The sequence below is a fragment of the Apodemus sylvaticus genome, chromosome 2 (assembly GCF_947179515.1).
Source record: "Apodemus sylvaticus chromosome 2, mApoSyl1.1, whole genome shotgun sequence".
Taxonomy (NCBI): Eukaryota; Metazoa; Chordata; class Mammalia; order Rodentia; family Muridae; genus Apodemus; species Apodemus sylvaticus.
In genome coordinates, this window is record NC_067473.1 from 100,198,185 (window position 1) to 100,215,107 (window position 16,923).

General features: G+C 41.0%; 1 long non-coding RNA gene and 1 gene segment (V, D, J or C); one reads left to right on the forward strand and one right to left on the reverse strand.

Moving 5' to 3' along the window:
- Positions 1–16,923, forward strand: part of LOC127677136 (Ig kappa chain V-III region MOPC 321-like) — a 198,845-nt gene that overhangs the window by 51,799 nt on the left and 130,123 nt on the right.
- The window catches only part of LOC127677183 (uncharacterized), a 110,315-nt gene that overhangs the window by 23,415 nt on the left and 69,977 nt on the right, over positions 1–16,923 (reverse strand). For both annotated transcript variants that reach the window (XR_007976506.1, XR_007976505.1), the window contains exon 2: positions 15,958–16,112. This is a non-coding gene — a long non-coding RNA (uncharacterized LOC127677183). The remainder of the gene's footprint in view (positions 1–15,957; positions 16,113–16,923) is intronic.

The following is a 16,923-nucleotide window of genomic DNA, read 5'->3' on the forward strand; positions in this document are numbered from 1 at the left end:
CTGCATCAAGACTTTCCAAGACTAGGGCCCTCTCCTTCCTTCTTCATGGAAATCATTTGTTATGTTAATTGGGTCTTGAGTATTCAGAGCTTCTGGGCTAATTAATATCCATTTATCAGTGACTGCATTCCATGTGTATTCTTTTGTGTTTGGGTTACCTCACTTAGGATGGTATTTTCCAGTTCCAACCATTTGCCAAAAATTTCATGAATTCATTGTTGTTAATTGCTGAGTAATATTCCATTGTGTAAATATACCACATTTTCTCTACCCATTCCTCCTTCGAGGGACATCTGTGTCCTTTCCACCTACTGGCTATTATAAATAAGGCTGCCTTGAACATAGAGGACCATGTGTCCTTATTGCATGCCAGGGAATCCTCTGGGTATATGCCCAGGAGTGGTATAACAGGGTCCTACAGAAGTGTGATGACAAGTTTTCTGAGGAACCCCCAGACTGATTTCCAGAGTGGTTGGACCAGCTTGCAATCCCACCAGCAGTGGAGGAGTGATCCTCTTTTTCCACATCATCGCCAACACCTGCTGTCTCCTGAGTTTTTAATCTTATCCATTCTGGCTGGTGTGAGGTGAAATTTCAGGGTTGTTTTGATTTGCATTTCCCTAATAATTAATGATGCTGAACATTTCTTAAGGTGCTTCTCAGCCTTTCGAAATTCTTCTGGTGAAAAATCTTTGTTTACCTCTGTACCCCATTTTTTTTTGTTTTTTTTTTATTCGATATAATTTATTTACATTTCAAATGATTTCCCCTTTTCTAGCCCCCCCACTCCCCGAAAGTCCCGCAAACCCCCTTCTCTTCCCCTGTCCTCCCACCCGCCCCTTCCCACTTCCCCGTTCTGGTTTTGCTGAATACTGTTTCACTGAGTCTTTCCAGAACCAGGGGGCACTCCTCCTTTCTTCTTGTACCTCATTTGATGTGTGGATTATGTTTTGGGTATTCCCGTTTTCTAGGTTAATATCCACTTATTAGTGAGTGCATACCATGATTCACCTTTTGAGTCTGGGTTACCTCACTTAGTATGATATTCTCTAGCTCCATCCATTTGCCTAAGAATTTCATGAATTCATTGTTTCTAATGGCTGAATAGTACTCCATTGTGTAGATATACCACATTTTTTGCATCCACTCTTCTGTTGAGGGATACCTGGGTTCTTTCCAGCATCTGGCAATTACAAATAGGGCTGCTATGAACATAGTAGAACATGTATCCTTATTACATGGTGGGGAGTCTTCTGGGTATATGCCCAGGAGTGGTATAGCAGGATCTTCTGGAAGTAAGGTGCCCAGTTTTCGGAGGAACCGCCAGACTGATTTCCAGAGTGGTTGTACCAATTTGCAACCCCACCAGCAGTGGAGGAGTGTTCCTCTTTCTCCACACCCTCTCCAACACCTGCTGTCTCCTGAATTTTTAATCTTAGCCATTCTGACTGGTGTAAGATGAAATCTTAGGGTTGTTTTGATTTGCATTTCCCTAATGACTAATGAAGTTGAGCATTTTTTAAGATGCTTCTCCGCCATCCGAAGTTCTTCAGGTGAGAATTCTTTGTTTAACTCTGTACCCCATTTTTTAATAGGGTTGTTTGGTTTTCTGGAGTCTAACTTCTTGAGTTCTTTATATATATTGGATATTAGCCCTCTATCTGATGTAGGATTGGTGAAGATCTTTTCCCAATTTGTTGGTTGCCGATTTGTCCTCTAGAACTCCACTAGAGAGCTCCTACAGCTGATAAACAACTTCAGCAAAGTGGCAGGTTATAAAGTCAACTCAAGCAAATCAGTGGCCTTCCTATACTCAAAGGATAAGCAGGCTGAGAAAGAAATTAGGGAAATGACCCCCTTCACAATAGCCACAAACAGTATAAAGTATCTTGGGGTGACTCTTACCAAACATGTGAAAGATCTGTATGACAAGAACTTCAAGACTCTGAAGAAGGAAATGGAAGAAGACCTCAAAAAATGGGAAAACCTCCCATGCTCATGGATCGGCAGAATCAATATAGTTAAAATGGCCATTTTGCCTAAAGCACTATACAGATTCAATGCAATACCCATCAAAATCCCAACTCAATTCTTCACAGAGTTAGAAAGAGCAATTATCAAATTCATCTGGAACAACAAAAAACCCAGGATAACTAAAACTATTCTCAGCAACAAAAGGAAATCTGGGGGAATCAGTATCCCTGACCTCAAGCAATACTACAGAGCAATAGTGTTAAAAACTGCATGGTATTGGTACAGTGACAGGCAGGAGGATCAATGGAACAGGATTGAAGATCCAGAAATGAACCCACACACCTATGGCCACTTGATCCTCGACAAAGAGGCTGAAAACATCCAATGGAAAAAAGATAGCCTTTTCAACAAATGGTGCTGGTTCAACTGGAGGTCAGCATGCAGAAGAATGCGAATTGATCCATCCTTGTCTCCTTGTACTAAGCTCAAATCTAAATGGATCAAGGACCTCCACATAAAGCCAGACACTCTGAAGCTAATAGAAAAAAAACTGGGGAAGACCATTGAGGACATCGGTACAGGGAGAAAGTTTCTGAACAGAACACCAATAGCGTATGCTCTAAGAGCAAGAATTGACAAATGGGACCTCATAAAATTACAAAGTTTCTGTAAGGCAAAGGACACCATCAAGAGGACAAATCTGTACCCCATTTTTAATAAGGTTATTGGGCTCTCTGGAGTCTACCTTCTTGAGTTCTTTGTATATCTTTGTAGTAAGCCACCTTTTGTTCATCTCTATTATAAAATGGCGCTGGCCACATGCAGCTCCCTGGTAGTAAATTACTTTACTACATACGCAGTGTGCTGTATTCCTAATCACACTTACATGCTAATGAAGAACTCACTTAGTTCACCAATGAGGAAACGGCTGGCTATCTCCCTTGGCAGACAGGGCTGAGTAGGCTATATAAGGTCAGGTTGGGAGAGAGCCCCGGGCCTCCAAAAGAAGAAATAAGCTTAATTCAAGGTTTCCCGAATAAACTATAAGAAGGAAGAAACTCTTTGCTGGCGAGGGCGGGCGTGACATATCTTGAATATTAGCCCCCTGTCGGATGTAGGGTTGGTGAAGATCTTTTCCCAATTTGTTGATTGCCGTTTTTTTTTGTTTGTTTGTTTTTGTTTTTGTTTTTGTTTTTGTTTTTGTCTGATTGACGGTGTCCTTTGCCTTACAGAAACTGTAATTTTATGAGGTCCCATTTGTCAGTTCTTGATATTAGATCATAAGCTATCAATGTTCTGTTCAGAAACTTTTCCCCTGTGCCCATGTCCTCAAGGGTCTTCCCCGGTTTCTTTTCTATTAGTTTCAGTGTGTCTGTTTTATGTGGAGGTCCCTGCTCCATTTAGACTTGAGCTTAACACAAGGAGATAAGAATGAATACCACAGGAGATAAGAATGAGTCACTTTGCATTCTTCTGCATGCTGACCTCCAATTGAACCAGCACCATTTGTTGAAAAGGATATCTTTTTTCCACTGGATGGCTTCAGATCCTTTGTTGAAGATCAAGTGATCATAGGTGTGTGGGTTCATTTCTAGGTCTTCAATTCTACTCCCTTAATCTACCTGCCTGTCACTGTAACAATAAGATGCAGTTTTTAACAAAATCATCCTGTAGTACTGCTTGAGGTCGGGATACTGATTCCCCCCAGAAGTTCTTTTACTGTTGAGGACAGCTTTAGCTATCCTGGGTTTTTTGTTATTCCAGATGAAACTGAGAATTTCTCTTTCCAACTCTATAAAGAACTGAGTTTGGATTTTGATGGGGATTACATTGAATCTGTATATTGCTTTTGGCAAGATGGCCATTCTTACCATATTAATCCTGCCAATCCACAAGCATGGAAGATTTTTCTATTTTCTGAGGTCTTCTTCAATTTCCTTTTTCAGAGAAGTTCTTGTCATACAGATCTTTCACCTGTTTGGTTAGAGACCCACCAAGATACTTTATATTGTTTGAGGCTATTGTGAAAGGAATCATTTCTCTAATTTCTTTCTTGGCCTGCTTATCCTTTGAGCATAGGAAGGCTACTCATTTGCTTGAGTTGATTTTATGACAAGGCACTTTGCTGAAGTTGTTTATCAGCTGTGGGAATTCTCTGGTGGAGTTTTTTGGGTCACATAAGTATACTTTCATATCATCTGCAAATAGTGATAGTTTGATTTCTTCCTTTCCAATTTGTATCCCTTTTTTGTCTAATTGCTCTAGCTAGGACTTCAAGAACTATATTGAAAAGATATGGAGAGAAGGGGCAGCCTTGTCTAGTCCCTGAGTTTAGTGAGATTGCTTCAAGTTTCTCTCCATTTAGTTTGATGTTTGCTACCAGTTTGCTGTATATTGCTTTTACTATATTTAGGTATAGGCCTTGAATTCCTGTTCTTTCCTAGACTTTTAGCATGTAAGGCTGCTGAATTTTGTCAAATGCTTTTTCAGCATATAATGAAATGACCATGTGGTTTTTTTCTTTGAGTTTGTTTATGTAGTGGATTACATTGATGGATTTCTGTATATTGAACCATCCCTGCATCCCTGGGATGAAGCCTACTTGATCATGGTGAATGATCGTTTTGATGTGTTCGTGGATTCGGTTGGCAAGAATTTTATTGAGTATTTTTGCATCGATACTCATTAGGGAAATTGGTCTGAAGTTCTCTTTCTTTGTTGGATCTTTGTATGGTTTTAGTATCAGCGTAATTGTGGCTTCATAGAAAAAGTTAGGTAGTGTTCCTTCTCTTTCTATCTTGTGGAATAGTTTGAAGAGTATTGGTGTTAGGTTTTGTTTGAATGTCTGATAGAATTCTGCACTAAAACCTGTGCTTTTTTTGTTGGTAGATTTCAATGCCCACTTCTACTGCTTTAGGTGTTAGAGGACTATTTAGATGATCTATCTGATCCTGATTTAATTTTAGTATTTGGTATCTGTATAGGAAATTGTCCATTTCCTCCAAAAATTTCCACTTGCGTTGAGTATAGGCTTTTGTAGTAGGATCTGATGATTTTTTTGAATTTCCTCCATTTCTGTTGTTATATCACCCTTTTCATTTCTAATTTTGTTAATTTGGATACTGTCTCTGTGCCCTTTGGTTAGTCGGGCTAACGGTTTATCTATCTTGTTGATTTTCTCAAAGAACCAGCTCCGGGTTTTGTTGATTATTTGTATTTCTTTTTATTTCTACTTGATTGATTTCAGCCCTGATTTCGATGATATCCTGTCTTCTACTCCTCCTGAGTGAATTAGCTTCTTTTTGTTCCAGGGCTTTCAGGTTTGCCTTTAAGCTGGTAGTGTATGCACTCTCCATTTTCTTTTTGGAGACACTCAGGGCTGTATACCTCAGCCCTGCTTTCATTGTGTCCCATAAATTTGAGTATGTTTTGCCTTCATTTTCATTAAATTCTAAAAAGTCTTTGATTTCTTTCTTTATTTCTTCCTTGACCAAGGTATCATTGAGTATTGTTCAGTTTCCATGGATATGTGGGCTTTCTTTTGTTTTTGTTGCTATTGAAGACCATTCTTACTCCATAGTGATCTGATAGGAGGCATGGGATTAGTTTGATTTTCTTATATTTGTTGAGGTGTGTCTTGTGACCAATATGGTTGATTTTGGAGAATGTATCATTAGGTGCTGGAAAAAAAGGTATATTCTTTTGCTTTAAGATGAAATGTTCTATATATAGCTGTTAAATCCAATTGGCCCAAAGCTTCAATAAGTTTCACTGTGTCCCTGTTTAGTTTCTGTTTTCCTGATCCATCCATTGAGGAGAGTGGAGTGTTGAAGTCCCCCACAATTATTGTGTTAGGTGCAATGTGTACTTTGAGCTTTTGTAAAGGTTCTTTTATGAATGAGGGTGCCCTTGCATAGATGTGCAGAATTGAGAGTTCTTCTTGGTAGGTTTTTCCTTTGACCAGCAAGAAGTGTCCTTCCATGTCTCTTTTGATGACTTTTGGTTGAAAGTCAATTTTATCTGATATTAGAATGGCTACTCTGGCTTGTTTCCTGAGACTGTTTGCTTGGAAAATTGTCTTCCAGCCTTTTGCTCTGAGGTAGTGTTTGTATTTCACACTGAGGTGTGTTTCCTGTATGCAGCAAAATGTAGGGTCTGTTTACATATCAAGTCTGTTAGGCTATGTCTTTTTATTGGGGAACAAATTCCATTGATGTTAAGAGATATTAAGAGACTCTGTCTCCCGCCAGTCAGTTACGAGGGCTCCATATTGGTTCTCGGTTGCCAGAGAAATCAGACTGAGGTACGCAAATATAAGCCGAGACCAACATCGCGGGGGTCTAAGCCCGACGGGCGTTGGCCTGCACCCAGGCCCTGGGCCGATCGGGGGCCACCGGGGTGCAAACCCGGCCAGGAGGTTTTTTTCCTCCCGGGCCAGCACGCGCACCACCGCCATTTTGCCTAAGGGAAGCCAGGGAGAGCTAGCAGGCAAAACTAAACTGGCTAACAGGCATAGCCCGAGGCGGACATAGCAGGGGTCTCAGACGGTCAGGCCCTGGACTGCCCCCAGGTCCTGAGCTGCTTGGTGGGCCATCTGTGTGCCGACCCAGCCAGGAGCTTGTTTGCCCGGGCGAGCACGCACCGCCGCCATTTTGCCTACGGGAAGCCAGAGAGACTAGCAGACAAAACCAAACCAGCTAACAGGCATAGCCCAAGGCGGACATAGCAGGGGTCTCAGACGGTCAGGCCCTGGACTGCCCCCAGGCCCTGGGCTGCTCGGTGGGCCATCTGTGTGCCGACCCGGCCAGGAGGTTGTTTATCCGGGCCCGTTTGCGCACCACCGCCATTTTGCCTACAGGAAGCCAGAGAGACCTAGCAGGCAAAACCAAACCAGCTAACAGGCATAGCCCGAGGCGGACATAGCAGGGGTCTCAGATGGTCAGGACCTGGACTGCCCGCAGGCCCTGGGCTGCTCGTTGGGCCATCTGTGTGCTGACCCAGCCAGGAGGTTGTTAGCCCAGCAGACTCTCCCAGCACTCTCAGGGAACTCCTGAGATGCAGGCCACCATCCTAGCCACCTGACACACCCAATTAACACCCACAGCTAAGGGGAATTTTGCTCCGACATTGGCCTGCCAGGCTTTTGCCTAGACTCAGGGCCTGAGCAGCTAGGCTAGCCTTGTGTTCACCAACCCGGTTGGGAGTTCCGCTGCCCAGCAGAGAGATCAGCACGCAGAAAAGGTCCCTGCAGCATACAGCCTCAGCACTCCCTGAAGGAGCAAACGGGCACCTCCTGACTCACAGACACAATCTGGGGCAAAGAACACTAGGGCTGCAAGGGCACCCAAGAGGAGGAAAGCACATCAGCAATCAGCAACAGGGGAAACCCTGCCCTCCAGTGTTGCAGAAATAGCCCTAGAGCCTCTCAGGAGGCTGAAACACCAGCCGGAGTCAAGACCAATTAGCTCCAGAGAACAAGATGGCAAAGGGCAAACGCAGGAATGCTACTAACAGAAATCTAGGCAATATGGCAGCATCTGAACCAAACTCTCCAACATCAGCAAGTCCTGGTTATGCCAACACACCAGAGAAACAAGATTTGGATTTAAAATCACTGTTCATGATGCTGCTAGAAGAACACAAAAAGGACGTGAATGGATCTCTTAAAGCAATACAGGGGAACATGAGTAAGCTAGAAACCCGTTTAATGGAAACACAAAAAACACTTAAAGAAATGCAGGAGAATAAGGCCCAAGAGATAGAAGCCAATAAAGAAGAAAGGCAAAAAAAAACTTAAAGAAATGCAGGAGAACTTGAGTCAACAGGCAGAAGTCATGAAAGAGGAAACACAAAAATCTCTTAAAGAAATACAGGAAAACACAGACAAACACTGAGCAAAACCATCCTGGACCTAAAAACAGAAGTAGAAACAACTAAGAAATCACAAAGGGAGACAACTGTGGAGATAGAAAACCTTGAGAAGAAATCAGGGGCCATAGATGCAAATATAAACAACAGAATACAAGAGATGGAAGAAAGAATCTCAGATGCCGAAGATACCATAGAAAGCATTGACTCAACTGTCAAAGAAAATGCAAAATGCAAAAAGCTTGTATCCCAGAACATCCAGGAAATCCAGGATACAATGAGAAGACCAAACCTAAGGATTATAGGTATAGATGAGAGTGAAGATTTACAACAGAAAGGGCCAGCAAATATCTTCAACAAAGTTATGGAAGAAAACTTTCCTAACTTAAAGAGAGAGATGCCTATGAATATACAAGAAGCCTACAGAACTCCAAACAGACTAGACCTGAGCAGAAATACCTCTCGTCACATAATGATCAAAACCCCAAATGCACTAAACAAACAAAGAATATTAAAGGCAGTAAGAGAGAAAGGCCAAGTAACATATAAAGGAAGACCTATCAGAATCACACCAGACTTCTCACCAGAGACCATGAAAGCTAGAAGATCCTGGGCAGATCTCATGCAGACTCTAAGAGAACACAAATGTCAGCCAAGACTACTATACCCAGCAAAACTCTCATTCACCATAGATGGAGAAACCAAGATATTCCATGACAAAGCCAAATTTACACAATATCTTTCCACAAACCCAGCTCTGCAAAGAATAATAGGAGGAAAACTCCAATACAAGGAGGAAAACTACACCCTGGAAAAAGCAAGATAGTTACCTTCCTTCATCAAACCCAAAAGAAGATAACCACTCAAATATAAAAAGAACATCAAAAATGACAGGAAGTAATAATCACTATTCCCTAATATCTCTTAACATCAATGGTCTCAATTCCCCAATAAAAAGACATAGACTAACAGACTGGATAAGGAAACAGGACCCTACAATTTGCTGCATACAGGAGACACACCTCAGTGTCAAAGATAAAAACTACCTTAGAGTAAAAGGCTGCAAGACAATCTTACAAGCCAATGGTCACAGGAAACGAGCAGGAGTAGCCATTCTAATATCAGATAAAATTGACTTTCAATCTAAAGTCATCAAAAGAGACACAGAAGGACATTTCTTGCTGGTCAAAGGAAAAACCCACCAAGAAGAACTTTCAATTCTGAACATCTATGCGCCAAATGCAAGGGCACCCTCATTCGTAAAAGAAACTTTACTAAAGCTCAAAGCACACATTGCACCTAACACAATAATTGTGGGGGACTTCAACACTCCACTTTCCTCAATGGACCGATCGGGAAAACAGAAACTAAACAGGGACACAGTAAAACTAATTGAAGCTTTGGACCAATTGGATTTGACTGATATTTATAGAACATTTCACCCTAAAGCAAAAGAATATACCTTTTTCTCAGCACCTCATGGTACCTTCTCCAAAATCGACCATATAATTGGACACAAGGCAGACCTCAACAAATATAAGAAGATAGAACTAATCCCATGCCTCCTATCAGATCACTATGGAGTAAAAGTGATCTTCAATAGCAACAAAAACAACAGAAAACCCACATACACGTGGAAACTGAACAATATTCTACTCAATGATAACTTGGTCAAGGAAGAAATAAAGAAAGAAATTAAAGACTTTTTAGAACACAATGAAAATGAAAACACAACATACCCAAATCTATGGGACACAATGAAAGCATTGCTAAGAGGAAAACTCATAGCCCTGAGTGCCTCCAAAAAGAAAATGGAGAGAGCATACATTACCAGCTTAATGACACACCTGAAAGCCCTGGAACAAAAAGAAGCTATTTCACCCAGGAGGAGTAGAAGGCAGGAAATCATCAAGCTCAGGGCCGAAATCAATCAAGTAGAAACAAAGAGAGCCATACAAAAAATCAACAAAACTAGGAGCTGGTTCTTTGAGAAAATCAACAAGATAGATAAACCCTTAGCCAGACTGACCAAAGGGCACAGAGAAAGTATCCAAATTAACAAACTTAGAAATGAAAAGGGAGATATAACAACGGAAACTGAGGAAATCCAAAAAATCATCAGATCCTACTACAAGGGACTGTATTCAACACAACTGGAGAATCTGGAGGAAATGGACAATTTCCTTGACAGATACCAAATACCAAAATTAAATCAGGACCAACTAGACCATCTAAACAGTCCCATAATGCCTAAAGAAATAGAAGGAGTCATAGAAAGTCTTCCAACCAAAAAAAGCACAGGACCAGATGGTTTCAGTGCAGAATTCTATCAGACCTTCAAAGAAGAGTTAACACCAATACTCTTCAAACTATTCCACAAAATAGAAACAGAAGGAACATTACCCAATTCCTTCTACGAAGCCACAATTACGCTGATACCAAAGCCACACAAAGATCCAACAAAGAAAGAGAACTTCAGACCAATTTCCCTTATGAACATCGATGCAAAAATACTCAATAAAATTCTTGCCAACCGAATCCAAGAACACATCAAAACGATCATCCACCATGATCAAGTAGGCTTTATCCCGGGAATGCAGGGTTGGTTCAATATACAGAAATCCATCAATGCAATCCACTACATAAACAAACTCAAAGAACAAAACCACATGGTCATTTCATTGGATGCTGAAAAAGCATTTGACAAAATTCAGCATCCTTTCATGCTTAAAGTCTTGGAGAGAACAGGAATTCAAGGCCCATACCTAAACATAGTAAAAGCAATATACAGCAAACCGGTAGCCAGCATCAAACTAAATGGAGAGAAACTTGAAGCAATCCCACTGAAATCAGGGACTAGACAAGGCTGCCCCCTTTCTCCTTATCTTTTCAATATTGTACTTGAGGTACTAGCTCGGGCAATTCGACAACAAAAGGAGGTCAAAGGGATACAAATTGGAAAGGAAGAAGTCAAACTATCATTATTTGCAGACGACATGATAGTCTACCTAAGTGACCCAAAATCTCCACTAGAGAGCTCCTACAGCTGATAAACAACTTCTGCAAAGTGGCAGGTTATAAAATCAACACAAGCAAATCAGTGGCCTTCCTATACTCAAAGGATAAGCAGGCTGAGAAAGAAATTAGGGAAATGACCCCCTTCACAATAGCCACAAACAGTATAAAGTATCTTGGGGGTGACTCTTACCAAACATGTGAAAGATCTGTATGACAAGAACTTCAAGACTCTGAAGAAGGAAATGGAAGAAGACCTCAAAAAATGGGAAAACCTCCCATGCTCATGGATTGGTAGAATCAATATAGTTAAAATGGCTATTTTGCCAAAAGCAATATACAGATTCAATGCAATACCCATCAAAATCCCAACTCAATTCTTCACAGAGTTAGAAAGAGCAATTCTCAAATTCATCTGGAACAACAAAAAACCCAGGATAGCTAAAACTATTCTCAGCAACAAAAGAAAATCTGGGGGAATCAATATCCCTGACCTCAAGCAATACTACAGAGCAATAGTGTTAAAAACTGCATGGTATTGGTACAGTGACAGGCAGGAGGATCAATGGAACAGGATTGAAGATCCAGAAATGAACCCACACACCTATGGCCACTTGATCCTCGACAAAGAGGCTAAAAACATCCAATGGAAAAAAGATAGCCTTTTCAACAAATGGTGCTGGTTCAACTGGAGGTCAGCATGCAGAAGAATGCGAATTGATCCATCCTTGTCTCCTTGTACTAAGCTCAAATCCAAATGGATCAAGGACCTCCACATAAAGCCAGACACTCTGAAGCTAATAGAAAAGAAACTGGGGAAGACCCTTGAGGACATCGGTACAGGGAGAAAGTTTCTGAACAGAACACCAATAGTGTATGCTCTAAGAGCAAGAATTGACAAATGGGACCTCATAAAATTACAAAGTTTCTGTAAGGCAAAGGACACCATCAAGAGGACAAATCGGCAACCAACACATTGGGAAAAGATCTTCACCAATCCTACATCAGATAGAGGGCTAATATCCAATATATATAAAGAACTCAAGAAGTTAGACTCCAGAAAACCAAACAACCCTATTAAAAAATGGGGTACAGAGTTAAACAAAGAATTCTCACCTTAAGAACTTCGGATGGCGGAGAAGCATCTTAAAAAATGCTCAACTTCATTAGTCATTAGGGAAATGCAAATCAAAACAACCCTGAGATTTCATCTTACACCAGTCAGAATGACTAAGATTAAAAATTCAGGAGATAGCAGGTGTTGGAGAGGGTGTGGAGAAAGAGGAACACTCCTCCACTGCTGGTGGGGTTGCAAACTGGTACAACCACTCTGGAAAGCAATCTGGCGGTTCCTCCGAAAACTGGGCATCTCACTTCCAGAAGATCCTGCTATACCACTCCTGGGCATATACCCAGATGATTCCCCACTATGTAATAAGGATACATGCTCTACTATGTTCATAGCAGCCCTATTTATAATTGCCAGATGCTGGAAAGAACCCAGGTATCCCTCAACAGAAGAGTGGATGCAAAAAATGTGGTATATCTACACAATGGAGTACTATTCGGCCATTAGAAACAATGAATTCATGAAATTCTTAGGCAAATGGATGGAGCTAGAGAACATCATACTAAGTGAGGTAACCCAGACTCAAAAGGTGAATCATGGTATGCACTCACTAATAAGTGGATATTAACCTAGAAAACTGGAATACCCAAAACATAATCCACACATCAAATGAGATACAAGAAGAAAGGAGGAGTGGCCCCTGGTTCTGGAAAGACTCAGTGAAGCAGTATTCGACAAAACCAGAACGGGGAAGTGGGAAGGGGTGGGTGGGAGGACAGGGGAAGAGAAGGGGGCTTACGGGACTTTCGGCGAGTGGGGGGCTAGAAAAGGGGAAATCATTTGAAATGTAAATAAATTATATTGAATTAAAAAAATTAAAAAAAAAAGAGAGCTAAGTATAGGGCTGGAGAGATGGCTCAGTGGTTAAGAGCACTGACTGTTCTTCAGAGGTCCTGAGTTCAAATCCCAGCAACCACATGGTGGCTCACAACCATGTGTAATGGGCTCTAATGCCCTCTTCTTGTATGTCTGAATACATTGTACTTACTTATAATAAATAAATCTTTTTTAAAAAAAAACTCTACAGATTCAATGCAATCCCCATCAAAATTCCAACTCAATTCTTCATAGAATGAGAAAGAGCAGTTTAAGAACAGCTAGTAGAGCAGAGCATGGAACACTAACCAGGTGAGTGTGTAGGAAGCACTAACCAGGAAAATTGCAGACAGCTTTTGACTTAATGATGCCTTGGCAGGCTCTGGAAAACCAAACCCTCACAGATGTGACCAAGTTGATTACATATTCTGTTATGTTCTCTGCCCTTGGAAATCAATCATAATAGAAGTCAGTAGAACTGCTTTGTGTAGCTACTCACAATAAGCTTGGATCTGACCAAACCACCCAGCAGCACTACCTGCACCTGTGCATAAGGTTTTATCGTTTTTCCCTTAATTTTTTATTGGATATATTCTTTATTGGCATTTTAAATGTTATCCCCTTTCCCAGTTTCTTGCAACTCCCAGATAGCCCCTATCCAGTCCTCCTTTCCCCTACTTCTATGATCACTGATCTCTTCATGGAACTGAAGAGAGGACATTAGCGACACCCCCATGCTTGAGGGTCACTCTCCTTTAAAGTAGGTTATCTCCTCAGTTGAATTTATAAACAGTTCAGAAATAATCAGCCCAGCAAGGCCAGCACAGTTTGTTTTCTTATACTCATTCTCACTATTCTTTATAAAGGAGATCCTGAAGGCACTGTAACACTCACGTATTGTCAGTACTTTTCAAAATTGAGCACTTATTCATAGCTACTGTTAAAGGGATGATGGATTACCTAGGTACTTTTTTAATTTTTTCCTAGAAAAACATTAAAAAGGCAAAAATACCGTAAGATACAGAATCAGATATCAAGAGAGTATAACCAGGAGTAAGTTAATAAGTGATTCAAGGCAAAAATGTGTCATTTGGTTGATTGCTAAACTCTGAAATGTCTATGATATGAAACTCATAGTGATGGTAAACACTACAGATGCAGCATAGCCTTACTGCACCCACCTAGTATGTACAAGGCCTTTACCCCACTCCCCACCCTCACCATCACAATAAACAAATACACAGAAGAGTGATTTTCTTCATTTTGTGTTCTATACTTGATTTTACCAAAATTTTTCAATAAAGGGCAGCTGTTGAACTTTGAAAAAATAAACCAATAGGAAGGAATTGTCCAGCTTTCCTTCTTTCCTCACTTCTTTCTTTCTTTCTCATTCTTTCCTCTTTCCTCTTCCTCCCTTCCCTGGTTCTTCTCTTTCTCTTCTCCCTTCCTGCCTCTCTCTCCATCCTTCCTTCCTACTCTCCACATTTCAATGCTTCTTACTGTTTTTTCTTATCATAAATCTTCTTATAACTTTATTTCCTTATTCAATTAAAATACTACTGTCACATCCCACCTTAAAATCTTGCTAGGAAATTCATCCTACTGACTAGTTAAGCCTAGAAAGGGGCAGAAGACTGAGTATATGAAGAAGTATTTATTTTCCTATCTACCTAGCTAACTATCCATCTACATGTCTATCTTACAATTTCTCTGAGGAAGAACCAACAGTTTTGTTGATTAGCTTTTATTGTCGTGACTATATACAAGATATCGGTCCTTCAATAATCTTGGATGTTTTTAAGAACTACACAAAATATGTATCTGGGCACATCTCTGTTACAGGCTTCATTTCTTCATTTTTGAACTACTGTATATCCTGCAGCATTATTTCTGTTCCATAAAAAGAATTTCCTCTTACTGGTTTTACCTGAAGACAATGGGCTGGAAGGGTGGGTCTGTGAGCAAAATGCTTGTCACATATGTGTGAGGGCCTGGCTCACATCTCAGGTACCCACAAAAACCCAGATACAGCAGCAGCATGGACTGTGTTTGGAGTGATGCTGTGGCAAGATGAGTGACAGAAACAAGAGAATCCCACAAGAGCCTGGCCTAAAAATCATTTCAGGAATAGTGGTGAACAACAGACCCTGTCTCAGATCTACACCCAAACTTGTCTTCTGATCTCCACACACATACCATGGCAAGAGAGGTTGTCTTCAAACATGAAAATGAACAAATATACAAAGATAGAAACACATATCATGCATACCAAGAATTACATAACTCTTTTTCATTTAATCATTTTTCTCTATTCACTTTCAGATAATACTTCATTGGGTGTGTAAATTTTTGAGGGATCAAGTTGTTGCAGAAATAACTTACATTCTCTACATAGTGCATCCACAATTCACTCCCCCACCTCACACCTCAAAAAGGCTAGAAGGTACATATTTAATAGAGTAAAGTGCAAAAAATCCTGGATGGCAGTGGTACACACCCTTACTCCCAGCACTCTGGAGGCAGAGACAAAAGGATGTGGTCTACAGAGTGAGCTTCAGGACAACCAAGAATAAGTAGAGAAATCCTGTCTCAAAAGATGTATTTAGAAGGCTCTTTAAGACACATGTGATGCTCTAGTAAATTTCCTGCTGACACCAACTCCCTGTGGGTGAAACAGGAGCAGGTGCCCTTTGAGCAGCAGCACACACTCTGCTGAGCTGATTTGCATATGGAGTCATTATCCAACAGCCCAGGCTCCTTTAATGGCAGCTGCCAGGAGCCTAAGAAGCATCCTCTCTTCCAGCTCTCAGAGATGGAGACAGACACACTCCTGCTATGGGTGCTGCTGCTCTGGGTTCCAGGTGGGGATTCAGAGAATTGTTGGGAGCAACCTCTGTGGCCATCATGAATTTCTATGCCTCTGGGCTTTTGATCATTATAATTAGGGCATTTGTAATGTCTGTGTGTTTATCATTCCAGGCTCCAATGGTGACATTGTGCTGACCCAATCTCCAGCTTCTTTGGCTGTGTCTCTAGGGCAGAAGGCCACCATCTCCTGCAAGACCAGCAAAAGTGTCAGTACATCTAACTTTATGAACTGGTATCAACAGAAACCAGGACAGCCACCCAAACTCCTCATCTATTTTACATCCAACCTAGCATCTGGGGTCCCTGCCAGGTTCAGTGGCAGTGGGTCTGGGACAGACTTCACCCTCACCATCAGCCTTGTGGAGGCTGATGATGCTGCAACCTATTACTGTCAGCAAGATAGGGAGGATCCTCCCACAGTGCTCCAGGGCTGAACAAAAACCTCCTGGGGTTGCAGCTCACTGAGGCTCAGTCTTTCAGTTCTTACTCTCTGTCATCTCAACACAGAGCTCTAGGCTCATGTGGAAAAATATCTCAAATAATGAAGCAAACTTTATAAACAGATATGTATGTGTGTCCCATCCTTCATGCTTTGTAATTTAATTATTTCCCAACAAAATATATGATTGTCTTAATTATCATTTATCATTTAAATTTATATTAACACATATTTATCTTTGAATAATTTTCCCTTCTTCCCTAACTCCCTGACCACATCTCTGTCTACTCCCTCCACCTTCAGAATTCTTCTTGACTTTATAGTCATTGAGTATTTACTGTCTCTTATTTATAATTCGGGAAATAGAAAAAGAAAATAAATACAAATTATGTCACTAAAAAACAGTGTTAACTAAAGACATTTACTGTAGTGTTTGTGTGTGTCTGTGTAGGTATGAAAGTGTGTGTGTGTGTTTGTGTGTGTGTGTGTGTGTGTGTGTGTGTGTGTGTGTGTGTGTGTGTAAAAGGACAACCTGGAGAAGTTAGTTTTTTCATTCTGCCTGGTCCAGTCTGGGAATCAAATTCAGGTCCTCAGTCTTCTGTGAGCATGCTTCCTGGTAAGGGGTGAGCAAGAGTGTCAGCCTGGGGTACTATTTCTTTCCTTTAATCATTTATTTTCATTTTAATTGTGTACATAGGAAGGGGTATAAGTGTGAGTGCTCATAGCAATTAGAAGAGGGCATCAGATCCCAGGGAGCTGGAGATACAGGAAGTTATTAGCTAGTTGGTGTGGGTAATGGAAACCAAACTGGGGT